The sequence below is a fragment of the Cupressus sempervirens genome, chromosome 7, assembly GCF_028749045.1.
Source record: "Cupressus sempervirens isolate cs-2001-9-10 chromosome 7, ASM2874904v1, whole genome shotgun sequence".
NCBI classification, from domain to species: Eukaryota; Viridiplantae; Streptophyta; class Pinopsida; order Cupressales; family Cupressaceae; genus Cupressus; species Cupressus sempervirens.
In genome coordinates, this window is record NC_143124.1 from 792556196 (window position 1) to 792571374 (window position 15179).

General features: G+C 33.5%; 1 pseudogene; it reads left to right on the plus strand.

Moving 5' to 3' along the window:
• Positions 1-3960: 3960 nt before the first annotated feature.
• On the plus strand, positions 3961-9857 carry LOC149549730 (L-type lectin-domain containing receptor kinase SIT2-like; annotated as a pseudogene).
• The last annotated feature ends 5322 nt before the right edge of the window (positions 9858-15179 follow it).

Genomic DNA, 15179 nt, shown 5'->3' on the forward strand with positions numbered 1-15179 from the left:
ATTGTGTAATTTTTTTGAAGTTTTGATTATGAATAATATGTTATAATTTAAAAATATTACAAGTAGGTATCTTAAGATTTAGGAAGATGTCTATTCAAAAATAAGAAAAAAATAGTAAATCAAGTTAATTTTATTTATTTATTTTTAATGGTGCACTAGAGGAGAGAGTCTTCTTCAAGAATATGTAAATTTTTTTTTTAAAATGTAGATTTGATGGAAAATGTTTGACGGGAGAAAAAAATTGTCTATTTCTGATAACTTTGACTTTGACCAGTTATAACTTCAAAAATATTAGCCGAATTTCAATTTTTCTTTTTCGGTGCACCAGGTATACATGTTAACTCTAACATATTCTAAAATCAAACCAAAATATGAAGGCTTGCATATATTTGTTTGACGGGAAAAAAATTCTATATTTTTAGTATTTTAAAAAAATTAAAAAATACACTTTAAAAATTCAAAAATAAATAAAATTTTCACTCAATTTTTAAAAAAAAAATTATAAACATAAACTTCATCCAATTTTACACATTTCATTAGTTTACATCATCTTCAAATTCTAAGCACAAATGCCACTTTTATTTCGTTAAAGTTGAAGACTTTAGATTCTGATATCACTTCTCCTTTATAAAAGGTGACACAGGTTTGTGCTTTTACCCTGATGTTTCTTAGATCACTGCAAATGTACTTGCATTGCCTGTTGAGGTATATATTTTCCATATGCAACATCCTCTTCTTATATTGAACGTAGGTCATGAATAGATATGTCCCTTCATGGGACATGTCTATTCAATAATCAAATAATTATTTTATATAAACTTAACTATTGTTATATATATATATAAGTTTATATCTCACATAAAATTATACCTCATATATAATTACATGTACAATCATATAGTTATCCGACTGAAGCTACCAAACATTAACATACTTAATGTCATTTCCAGCTCAAAAATAGGAATAGAGTCGCTACAAGGAATAGAGGAAGTCTTTATGCATTAACAAGGGAAAGTTTATGAGAGCTCAGCTCTTCAAGGAAACGTTATTCTTTACTAAGGACTCAAGTTTGAGTGTGTACCTGATATAATTTGGGTGATGAGCCTAATAAGCAACAATGCTCTTTTGATGCTTGGGGCTACATGATGTTACATGTATTGATGGTTGGTCCTTGCCGCTTTCAAACTCAAGCTCTTCAAAAATTTAAAAATGATGAAGAGAATTTATTCGGCAAGCACAAGTTAGGCACAATCATTTTTCCTAATATAAATCTTATAAGTGGGATGGAGCAAACAAGTTTCCTTTTCCAGCAAGCTGCAAAGGTTGGTTTATCTCATGAGGGTGTCCTTCATACAATTGTTTAGAAAGCATGCACACATTTTACTGAGATGCATTCATATGTGGAGTCTACACTGAATCATGAAAGACTTAACAGAGCTACAGTTGCATAGACTGTGAATGTACATAAGCATCGAGCCCTAGAACATGAAGAGGAGAGTATGGATCCTATGCAATATCACAAAAATAGATTGAAAGCTTTGACCACATTGAAAAGCATTGAAATGAATCCTTATCCACACAAGATTTTTGTCACTCTTTTAGTTCCTAATTTCATAAGAGAGTACCAGAAAATAAGCAAACGGGAGCGTCTTGATAGTCTACAAGTGTCTCTAGCTAGGAGGATAATGAGTAAGAGGAGCTTAGGATCAAAGCTACATTCCTATGATTTGCATAATGATGAAGAAAAAGTACAAGTAAGGCCCGATTTACGGAATTCAAGAATGATTAGGCTCATTTTGTTAAGCATCATGCTAGTATAAAGCATGGTGATATTGTGGGTATCTGTGGATTTCTAGGCAAAAGTAACATGGATGAGCCTAGTATATTTTCAAAGACCTTCATGGTTCTAACACCTTGTTTACACATGATACCAAGAAGAGCTTAGGAGAGGGTTAAGGATGATCGTGCTCAGGAAAATAAAAGTGAGGGAGAAAATTTTGTTGGCGTGATGTCAAGAATAGATAAATGATGAGAAATGATGGATAGAATATTAGATTTTGTGGTACTTGAAAAGATATTGTATATCATTCTCTGATGTCACCATGTGGGATGAGGATTGAGAGGTTGATATAAGATGATGCTTATAAATCCTTGGGAAATCTAGTAGAGATTTGTTCTAATGAGAAGATAGAAATGGCATAGTAGTACATTACCTTGCAGCAATCTTTGATACCTCAATTTGACCTAATATAGGAACAATGAGTTGTTTGACATTATACCTCACAGAACACATATCAGAATCTATTGTTACAATGATTGAAAGTATGAATTTTGTAAAGTGAGCATATTTGGCCTTAGATGTGATTCATAAAGAAGAGAAGATGGTCAACACATTTGGTTAAAGTGCATGTATTCAAAGATAAATTATCATAAAATGGGATCACAAGAAGATATGCCTGCATTTCATACAATATTAATACCTTATCTCCTTTGTTGCTATATCCATTCACTTTACAAGAAGATAGATGTTGTGAGTCACAAGTATAGAAGGATTTGATGAATTTGGATAAGGCAACACAATCTAGTTCATAACTTCAAAATTACTAGTTACTACTTTTCTTTTTGTAAAAGTTACTTGTGTAACTTATTGTGACTCATAAGCTAAGATTTTCACCTTTATTTTGTGAAATTTGGAGTTGGTTGGAAAAGAGATTAATACCCCCCAAACTCTAATTTTTTGAGTAGTTATGAACCTGAAAGGTCAATTATTATATAATAGCTATAAATTCCTAAAACTCAATGTAATAAGGGACTTTTTGGATTGGGAGACAGGGAACACTTATGTTCTAATAACAAAGCAATTTTTGGAAAGTGTGTACAAATGTTGTTCTTCTAATCAGTCATTTCTTATGTTCTTGGTGCTAATAAATAAAAGAAAGTACATTTGGTGTTCTCTTTCTAATGAATTTGAATTGTTGAAATGTTGATTCATCATATGAGTATTTTCATGTACCTATGGTGTGAGTATTTGTGAATCGCTGAATTAGCATTGTGTCAATGATAGCTCTCAAGTGTAGTTTTTGATTGCTTTCATTAACAGTTTACATTGTTTTTATGGAAACATTGAAGTCGTGTAGTGCATTCGCTATCAATGGTTTCCTTCTTCTTTTCTAAGTTCTATTCACCTTTATTGAAAAATAAAAAAAATTATCCTACGAGGGAGTTGCCCCTCTAAACATAGACTATTGTGAACGGTTTGCCACAGACACTCCATTGGGCCATTTCTATAGTGACAAATCTGTTTACCAACACCTCAGATTTTTAAAAAAAAACTAAATTAATGTGCTATCTCATGCTTTATTAGTGGCATTACATGATTTGTTACTTTTGAAATCTAAGAATGTTTAGATCGATTATAAATAATCGTCAAGTTAACAACTTTAAGTTACAATTAGTGTTTCAATATTATTGAAAATACCGAATGACTACTTAATAGCTTAAACATCACATTGATTGATATATGTATATATTTGAAGTGTTAGAATCAATGTTGAATTGTTTTCCAAGATTAATTTTTATGTTTTTTTTTAATGTTAGTATGTAGTATTTAAGAGTGGCAACAGCCGTGGTGGTAGTCCACCGCTGCTGCCTTTTGTTAATGTAGTAAGTGCCCTTGTTGATTCTTTGTGTGCAGGCTTGCCAACTTGTTTAAACTTGTGGATGGCTATTTCAATGGGCATCATTATTTTCCACAGATGGTTTTCAGTTCTCATCACTACACGGGAAATTTGAGTCTTTCGCGGGTTCATTTATGATGTTAGTTTAGCCCGTTGACTACTATTGTGTGGTGTGCAAGGTTCACAGGTATCAACAAACTTATCATATATTTTGCATACAGTCCGCCATACGAAGTAGTTTTAGTTTCTGCAGCTACAGTTTCATGTTATATACAAATTGTAAGCCATGTCTGTGCGTATCCTAATGATCCTTATACTATTTCTTGAAGCACAAGCCCAAACAAGTTTCCTCTTCAACAAATTCAACGCCACCACCCTTTATCAGATCGGAGAAACTTCAATCCGCTCCGATGCAATCTTTCTCACAAATCAATCCCAACACATCTTTGGCCGTGCTTTGTATCCTCGGCCTTTCAGAATGAAAGATCCCACTTCAACAAATGGATGCTCATCATTCAGTACAACCTTCGTATTCGCAATACTTCCATATACATCCTATCAATCACGCAGCGGGCAGGGGATGGCCTTCATCATAACTCCCAGCAAAACAACGGAAGAGCTTCACCACCTTCAATATTCGGTTTGTTCAATCTCTCCACCGCTGGCGACCAATCAAATCATTTGTTTGCCGTCGAGTTCGATACACAAGAAAGCCCAATTTTCGAAGACATTGACAACAATCATGTGGGCGTTGATCTCAACAATATTAAGTCTATAAAATCTGAGCCCGCAGGATACTGGATTGGCGACAGTTTCCATCAACTAAATCTCAAGAGCGGGCAAAATTATCAGGCTTGGATCAACTACGAAGATGCCCAACAGCAATTGAATGTTGCAATGGTAGAAGCCGGTTCATTGCAACCCAAGAAGCCTCTTTTATCTGTCAAGATTACAAACCTTTCAGACATTTTTGAGGAAGAAATGTATGTTGGTTTCTCTGCAGCTACTTCAACCGATGTTGAAGACCACTGTGTACTCGCTTGGAGCTTCAGCACAAATGGGTCCTCGCCCGAGCTTGATATATCTCATCTTCATTCTCTTCTTATGGGCAAGAATTCTGACATCAGACTCATAGCTTCTATTACTACAACTCTGGCAGTCCTCTTGGTTCTTCTCCTTGCAGCAGCAGGGGTCTTTTGGTAGAAGAGAAACAAGTACAGAGAAGAAGTTACTGAAGAATAGGAGAAAGAATGTTGGCCTCACAAATTCAACTATAAAGGCTTATATATCGCAACCAAGGGCTTCCGAGAAGATCAGATCTTGGGCTCTGGAGGATTCGACCAGGTGTACAAACGTGTTCTACCTGCTACAAGACAGGAAATAGCTGTAAAATCCATCTTCAGAGAGACCCCTGAAGCTCTCAAGGAATTCATAGCAGAGATTAAGTCTTGGGCGTCTGCAGCACAGGAATCTTGTGCAAATCAGAGGGTATTGCAAGGGTGCCAAGTGTTTCATATTGTACGATTACATGCCAAATGGGAGCCTGGACAAGATGATATTTGGGAGGACCAAGAGCCTGCTGACGTGGGCTCAGAGGTGAAGAACATGAAAAATAGAAATTCAGAGGAATATTTACTATTCATTGTATTCACATAAAACTGTATAGGTACATATACAATTGTATGTCAAATGCATAAAGCTACAGGAAAGGATATGTATAGCTGTAAGAAAGCTATAGGAAAAGAAAGAATAGTTTAGGAAAGAAAGCTCTTTCAATATTAGAAACAATCTAATACTGGAACACTCCTCCTTAAGTTGGTGCATACATATCCCACATGCCCAACTTGCCCAAAAACTTTGAGAACACTCGATTTGAAACTGCTCTGGTAAGAATATCGACCAGCTGATCTTCTGATCGAATCTTAGGTAGCTCTGCAATCTTCTCATCCAACTTCTCCTTAATAAAGAATCTATCGACCTCCACATGCTTTGTATGATCATGTTGAGCTAGATTATGAGCAATATCACATGCTGCTTTATTGTCACAATATAGTTGAATTGGTCACCTAGACAGATAGCCCAAATCTCTCAAGAGAAGTTTTAGCCACAATGCTTCACATACTCCAAGTGCCATAGCTCAAAATTCTACCTCCGCACTTGATTGTGCAACAACATTCTATTTTTTGCTTCTCCATGTAACAAGATTACCTTCTACAAAGGTAAAATAGCCTAAAATTCCTCATTTTTAGTGAATAAAATTCCTTTTCTAGGAGCAGACTTCAGATACCTCAAAATGCATATAACTGCATTCATATGTTGCTCTCTAGGATTATGCATAAACTGGCTAACAATACTTAATGCATAGGCAAGGTCTGGCCTTGTGTGTGCTAAGTACATCAATCTTCCTACAAGCCTTTGGTATCTTCCTTTATCAACTGGTACCTGATTAGACTCGATACATAACTTCAATCCTTCTTCCATGGGTGTATTAGTGGGTTGACATGTTGATATACCGGTCTCCTATAACAAGTCTAAGGCATACTTTCTTTGAGACAAAAAGATCCCTTTATCGGATTGAGATACTTCAATCCCAAGGAAATATTTCAAGGGACCTAGATCTTTCATTTCAAATTGTTTGAACAAGTAATCCTTGAGAGCCCTCTTTCCTTCAGGATCATTTCCTGTAACTATCATGTCATCCACATACACAATAAGTGCAGTGATCTTACCCTGTTGATTCTTTATGAATAAAATATGGTCTGAGTTGCTTTGATGGTAACCAAAGGCTTTCATTGCCTTGTTGAATCTTCTAAACCATGCCCTTGGAGATTGTTTCAACCCATATAGTGACTTTTTTAATCTACACACCTTTAGACTATGTATTTCTGGTATCATGCAGCTAGATGGGAGTTCCATGTAGACTTCTTTAGACAACTCTCCATGTAGAAAGATGTTCTTGACATCAAACTATTGTAATGGCCAACCCAAGTTTGCAGCTAGAGACAACAAGACCCGTACTGTATTAATTTTAGCGACATGTGCAAATGTCTCTGTATAATTGATCTTATAGGTTTGGGTGTACCCTTTTGCCACCAGTCTCGCCTTAAAGCGTTCAATTGTACCATCTACTTTGTATTTAATAGTATAAACCCACTGACATCCAACTAGTTTCTTGCCTAGTGGATGGTCAACAAGTTCCTAGGTATTATTTTCCTATAATGATTTCATCTCCTCATTCATAGCGGCTTTCCACCTTGGATCAGCTAAGGCTTCCTACACATTGTTAGAAATAGATACAGTAGATAATTGATTTATAAATGACTGATTTGATTCTAACAAAAAATGGTTAGACACATAATGACTCATAGGATATTTAACTTTACTAGAAAGTTTGGGTTCATATGTGGATTTTGGAATACCTATGGTGAGATGTTGAGGTAGTAGTTTTCTAGATGGTTCAAGAACATCCTTGGTAAGCAATTGGTTTGGTGTAAGGGACTTGGATGGAGGTGGACCCACAGCTTTAGTTTCCGATTGTTTATCACTGCTTTGATCCAAAGTTTCACCTACTTTTTGATTAACAATATCAGAGAGTTCCCCTTCTTTAGAGATGTCCAAGCTACCCACATCTTCAGGAATGTGAACATCCACATTTTTAGAGGTGTTATCCACATCTTCAGAGATGTTCAAGCTACCTACATCTTCAGAGATGTGAGCATCCACATCTTCAAAGATGTGATCATCATAGTCTAACGTCCGAATTTCCTTCTGGTACTCCCCCTAATGTTTTGGCTCAAAGGAAGAATACATTGAGTCTTCATGAAAAACTACATCCAATGTAATAAAAATTCATTGAGTTGGAGGATGATAGCATTGATACCCCTTTTGATAAGCAACATATCCTAGAAAGACACATTGTAGTGCTCGAGGAGATAACTTGTTGTGTTGATGCTTATGGAGGTGTACAAAAGCTACACAACCAAAGATGTGAGGAGGTAAATTTGGGACAGCAAGAGCAACAACTACCTTAGCAAGAGCCTGAGATGGTGTCTGGAAATCAATAGTGCTGGAGGGTACCCGGTTGATCAAATATGCTGCAGAGGTAAGTGCTTCACCCCAATAAGATAATGGCATATGGGCTTCTATCAGAGAAGCATGGACAACCTCCAACAAGTGACGATTTTTCCTCTTAGCTACCCCATTTTGCTGAGGTGTATTGGAACAAGTAGTTTGATGAATAGTTTCATGTGCTTCCAGATACTACTGAAGTTCAGAACTCAAATATTCACCTCCATTGTCACTACGAAGAACTTGAACTTGTGCATTGTACTAAGTATGAATCATGTTATAAATTTTTTGAAATAACAAGTTCACATCACTTTTAGACTTTATTAAACATACCCAAGTCATCTTAGTACAATCATCAATAAAAGTAACAAACCAACGTGATCCGCCCAAAGTAGTGACTTTGGATGGACCCCAAACATTAGAATGTATGATCATAAATGGAATTGGACTTTTATTCAAAATTAATGGAAAAGAAGCATGATGACTTTTGCAAGTTCACAAACTTCACACTGGAAGCTAGAAACATCAAATTTTGCAAATAAACTAGGAAATAATTTTTTCAGATAACCGAAGGAAGCATGTCCCAGACGTCCATACCATAACTAGATTTTAGATTTTTGCTTGTCCCCCTTAGAGCCATCCATCGCTAGAGCTTGATGTAGCTTGTCTAAACTCTTTGACTCCAAGTCCAAGTAATACAACTTCCCTCGCCTAACACCACAACCAATTGTTTGACTCATTTGGATGTCCTTAAACACACAGAAATCAGGTCAAAAAATTATAACACAAAGTAAAGTAGTGGTGATTTGGGAAATTAACATCAAATTGTAATCCAAAGACAGAACCACTAACATAGAATCTAGATTCAACGTATTAGTGAGAGGTAAGGATCTTTCGCCAATAACTAGGGTTGGAGAGCCATTGGCAGTGGAAACAAATTTTTGTGAGGACAGTTTAAGGGATGAGGCCTATCTAGAATCAAATGTCATATGATTCATAGCACTGGAATCAGTTATACATGCACTATTAGAAACAAGTGTAGAAATATTTAAAGACTTACCACCATTACCAACCACTACTGCTAATGCGGAGATCTGTCTAGCAAAGTTTGATTGCAACGGGTGCATTTGTAAGTGGATTTTTCAGCACCATTAGTGAATCCCTGCCTTGAACAATGAACCTTCGGATTCAATAATAATGGGAGCAGATTTTCTCTCAAATACTTCTGAATCTAAATGAACCATAGTTCAATGAAGAGATGCAAATAATTCAAGCTTCAAAGTTCTGATACCAACATGAAAAATAGAAATTTAGAGGAATATTTACCATTTATTGTATTCACATAAAACTGTACAGGTACATATACAATTGCATGCCAAATGAGTAAAGACAGGAAAGGAAATGGCGGTAGGAAAGTTACAGGAAGAGAAAGAATAGTTTAGGAAAGAAAACTCTTTCAATATTAAAAACAATCTAGTATTGCAACACAGGATTCTGAGGGACGTGGCAGCAGGATTTCTGTATCTTCACAAAGAGTGGGAGCAGGTTGTGGTGCACAGAGACATCAAATCTAATAATGTTTTGTTGAATTTTGAATTCAATGCAAAGCTTGGGGACTCCGGGCTTGCTCGTCTATACGAGCATAGAGGAGACCCACAAACTACTCGTGTTGTGGGTACGCTTGGGTACATTGCACCGGAACTACTCAATACAGGAAAGGCCGCTCCCAGCGCAGATGTGTTTAGTTATGGTATATTGATGTTGGAGGTTGCATGCGGGAGAAGGCCAGTGGATGCTTCCCTCGATGATTCGTAGATAATAATGGTGGACTGGGTGAGAGAGCTACAAGGGCAAGGCAGGCTCACAGATGCAGCGGATCCCAAACTTGGTGGTGAGTATGTTGAAGATGAGATGGAAAAAGTGCTCAAATTGGGACTTTTGTGTTGCAATCCTCAGCCGTTGGAGAGACCTTCAATCAGACAAGTGTTGCAGGTAATGGAAGGTGAAGTCTCACTTCCCGCTGTAATATATCTCCGTGAGATGAGAGAAGAGAGCAGTGGATCATATCCATTTGCAGGAGTATCGTATGCATCGACTTCCAACTCTCTTTAGGAGATCTTCAACCGTTTAGGGCCTGCGAATGAGCAAGAGGAATCTCATCATTCTCGTAATGAGGAGAGATTGTAACATGAGATCTCAGAGTTCTAGGAGGAGGAATCTTATTGCAGAGGAGAATGTTATTCTAGCTGGACATATCAGAAAATAGATGTGTATGGTGTTTTGCGAAATCAAATCAGATTTATAAGTCAATTTTTTCCTACTTTTATTGGTGTGGTTTTTCTTCGGAGTTTGGGGTCAAGCCACCATGATGCGATCAAGAGGCAGCACCTCCTGTGGGGTTCTGGGATAGGATTCATGGTCTGATCGAGGAGTAACGCCCTACAGGCCAAAAATGACTTTATTCTTGAAAAAGAGTTAGAGTTATTTTTCTATCAGACAAAATATTGTAATTTTAATTTTGTAACTGACATAAAATCTTATATAAAATGACTTCAGGTTAGAAATTTTTCATATGATGATTTAGTAGTTTCTTTCAGCCTTATTGAATTTCAAGAGTTTGTGAATTGTAAATAGGTTGTGGACATTCTATTTGGTGGACACAGTCCAAGATTGAATGGATCATGTCCTGTGTGGTTTATTCTTTTGCATTGGTAATTATATTATCATATGTTCTATTTCTGTATGCTTTATTCATTTAGATTATTGATTATATTTGTATATAATTGGTATATTTGTAAGAATTTGGTTGTCCTATTTTTAATGATTCAAGCAATGTAAGAACAAAGAAGATTTAGCTCATTGACTTAGACATAAGTTTCACAATGTATCCTTATAGTAATAATACCAAGGCCAAATCTGCCATCTTAATTATTCAGAATTTGCTTCGAGTTGTTAGCATTTCTATGTGTCCTCTACTTTGTTTGGTATTATTTCAAGGAAACTATCTTGGTTTTTGTGGGGAAATCACCTGCATGGTCATGCCTTTTCCTTGGCTTTATGAATACCAACCTAGCATAGAAATTTATAGAAACTATTTCATGGTATAGTGGGCCGATCAAGCTTAAACATCATATGCTAAGGAAGAAATTAAGCTTGAAAAAATAAGTCAACTTTGACTATTTTACACTTTCAGTTTAAGAATGTAACCTTAATGTATGATATTTAAGCCATCCTCCTCACCATTTGGATTGCATAGAAAAATTGGATTGATTGCCAAAAAAATCTTGGACAGACCTCTAGTTGGTTTTCTCCTATTGCATGCACAACCCTTTAGGGAATTCGTTACTCTCTTGCTTTGGAAGGTTTTCTTCGGTGCTTCCTTGTTTCTATTGATGCTATGGAAGGAGTTGTCGGTTGTCTGTTGGATTCAATACAAGGATTTAAGCTTCTCCACTTTGGGCATGCACAACTTTTTTGAAAGATTTTTTCCATGTGTTTTTGGGGAATTTTTACAGTGTCTTTTTGGGGGAGATCACGATTTATCTGCAGGGGGAAATCACTCCAATATCCTTCATTTTCTCAATGGTTTATCTTTTCATAGTATGAGGTATGACTTCTATATCTAGTACTGGTTTGTGTTCATCTTTCTCTTAGATTGATTTTACTCCAATTTATGGTACTTTCTCAATCTTCTGACGATGTTATGTATGTAAATACTTTGTACTTTTTTAGAATGACTTGTTTAGAAAGTCACATGCTATACTTCTTTTTAACCTTGTTGTGGCTATCCAAATGGCCACACCACAACCAATTCGACATCATTTCTCTTGTTTTCTTCATTGGATACATTTTTGTAACAATGCATCACACTATTCATTGGTTTGTATATTTTGTATCTACCTTTTGTACCATGCATCTAGGTCTAGAATTTGATGGTCACCTCCATGTGTCATGATTTTTCTATAATAGTATGTCTTTCATTTTAAGTCCTATGATTTATTTATTTATTATTTTTCTTTTTTATTTAAAAAAAATCAATATTAAGTTTTTTAAAGTAAGAATATTATAAAATAATATCTAATGACATGCCTTTCATTTTACATTGTATGCTTTTTCTATTTTTTAAATTTAAAAAACATTTAAATTTTGTAAGTTAAAAATATTATAAAATAATAGTGATATCTAATAGATTATACAAAAACTTTTTTTAACTAAACAAAAAAACAAAATAATAATAATAATAATAGTACTTGTAAAAATCTCAAATTAACTTGACATATTTTTAGTTTGTATACTTCATTTTCCTCTCCCACCAACCCCACATTACAGAGTTTCCATTAGAATTTTTTTACTTGCAAGTAATTTTGTGTAAATTTGGTGGTAGAAGTAGTTTTCAGAATCGATTGGTGCATCTATGAAAATAGTTTAAAAAGTTCTTTTCTAGAAGTAAAGGATGAGTAATGGAATCCCTTAGGATAGTAAATGAATAATTGTAACTTCTCACCTTTTCTTGCATGATTATATTGTTTGTGTTGCATATTTTCTCATCCAGAATTCTCTAGGTCATTCTTGCATGCTTTTCTGGATTGTATTATTTACATCGTTCTAATGAATGCATAATCACACAATTTGATAAATAACTTTTCTTTTCAAAGATTTTTCAAAAAGGGAAACCCTATTTCAATTTATTTGTAATATCCCTTATACAAATAATCATTTAATAAAAATAATTAATTGATTGATAAACCTATATAATAAAAAAATAAATAATAATATTAGTATTAAACTAAACTAATAATTAAATATTATCAATTGACATTAATAACTATTAATTGATTAGATAAGCAATATTAAATCTACATTTATTAATTTCTTAAATTTTATATTATTAAGTAATAACAAACATAAATAAAACACAAACATATAAAATAATAAATAATAAACTAAAAAATCATACTTATAACAAACTAATATTTGGATTAATGAGAAACACCACTCAAAAGTCACCTACTTTTTTTTTTGATGAATAGTCCTTTTCAATTAATAAAATTTACCAAGATTACAATTCACAAAAAAGGGGCCGGGGGATACAAGATCAGCCCGCGAATGAGTTCACATGACCGAAGCCAAAAAGTACATAGGGATGGTATTTAAATAACATTATGGCATGCAAAAAAGAGGGCATGAAAGGAATGAAATAAAAGTACAATTACGCTCGTATGAATAGGAATGGAAAGAATTACAAAGTATGGAAAATAAATTTAATAAAGAATGCATAAATAAAAGGAGGTCCACCAAATAATGAGGGAAGAGAAACAATAGCCAATATTTTAAGAGTAAAAGATGGAAGTTATGTAATAAAAAGATAAGTGTATTTAATTAAGTAGAAAGATTTATTTTTATTTTTTAGTTGTTAAATAGGTTTTTAATATATCTTTTTCTTGATATATATACATATACATATACATATATGTACATATATACATATATGTATATGTATATATATGTATATATACATATGTATACATATATGTATATGTATATATATGTATATATACATATGTATACATATATGTATATATGTATATATGTATATACATATATATATGTATATATATGTATACATATGTATATACATATATACATATATATGTATATATACATATATATACATATATATGTATATATACATATATATACATATATATATGTATACATATGTATATACATATATACATATATATGTATATATACATATATATACATATATATGTATATATACATATATATACATATGTATACATATATATACATATATATATGTATATACATACATATATATGTATATATGTATATACATATATATATATATATGTATATACATACATATATATATATATATATATATATGTATGTGTATATATATATATATATATATATATATATATATATGAATTCATATATGAAAGTTTGCAAAATAGATTTATTTTATCTTAATAATATTTGGAAAATAATTTTTTTCAATGAGTGATAATTAAATATTTGATACTATAAGAATAATTAATTGGTTATAAAATATCAATATAAATTCTTATGAGGGCATGTATATTAGATATATAAAAAAAAAGGATTATGGTGAGTAGAGCAGAATATGCAAAAAAAACAAATAGATTAAACAATTTTGCATGGAAAATCAAGAAGAAAGAAAGCCCTAAGGCTGTTGCAATTTTGGATACTAGCTTAGGGTAGAACATTTCATCAAAATCTTCTAGTTCAAATGAGTGGAATAGGACTAAGTGTCGTGATGATTCCATTCCTCCTAGCAAATCTAACCTTAAGATTGAATATTTGGTGCACAATGTTGATGCCTTAAATAAGGAGTAGATAAATAAAAAGAAGGCATAAACATCAAGGCAGGGAAGGGTGGAAATTAGCTCACACAACCCTTATCTCAGACAACTCTGTGCTAGATCTACTTGGAGGAAAATGGTAAATTTCTGAACAAGTTTCAACATGTTTATGATGTGAACCCTAGCCCCTCAGATCAAGAGGGAATCCTCAAAGATCATCCCATCATTTTCTCCACATCAAGCTTGGATAACCAAATTAGAGTCTTCAATCTTACAAAATATGCTTGTTCAAATAAGAATAAGTGGGTATTATAAGAAGAAAGGGTTTCTCTTGGAGGACCATCTTAGTCTCTCTCATCTATATCAAGATCAACCTAGTAGGTATGAGAGTGTTGGAGTTTCAATCCCAAGTGGTTTACCCAATTCATATGTTCCTCCCCATCACAAGAACTCGACTATGTCTCCTAGTTTTCTTGATCCATCTAAGAAGTTTCCCCATGTCTCATCCCCATCCATCTCTGATGATAAAACTCTCATAATCAGTAATTAGGAAAGTGAAGACTAATGGAGAGATTGCCAAAAGGTAAGCATTTTTGCATTCTGGAATGGTCCAAAATGTGAATTACTCAATCTCTCTAGCTGGTTACAAGAATTTTTCCAGAATCAGGTAAGTATCTCTCACCACTCAGATAGATTACTATATATTCATTGTAGGGATGAATATGTTAAGAAATATTTTCTCTATGTTTCTAATTATTTTTTCAAAGGTTATGTTATTAAATTTTTTGATTGGATTCCAAATTATAAGCAAGGTTCTTTAGATCTTTGTATTCCAACCTAGTTTGTCTTTCAATTCCTTCCTCCAGAACCTTTTAATTTGAATATTATTAAGAAATTAGGTTCATCTCTGGGTGATTTGATAGGAATAGATTTGTCATTCCATTCTTGCAATAATATTAAAGTGCTGATCAAATGCAAGATTAACAATTTAGATTCTAGTTAGATTAAAATAATCACCAACATAACTATTTATACATTAAATTATTATAAATATGAAGGCAAAATCTCAAAATGCATAAGATTA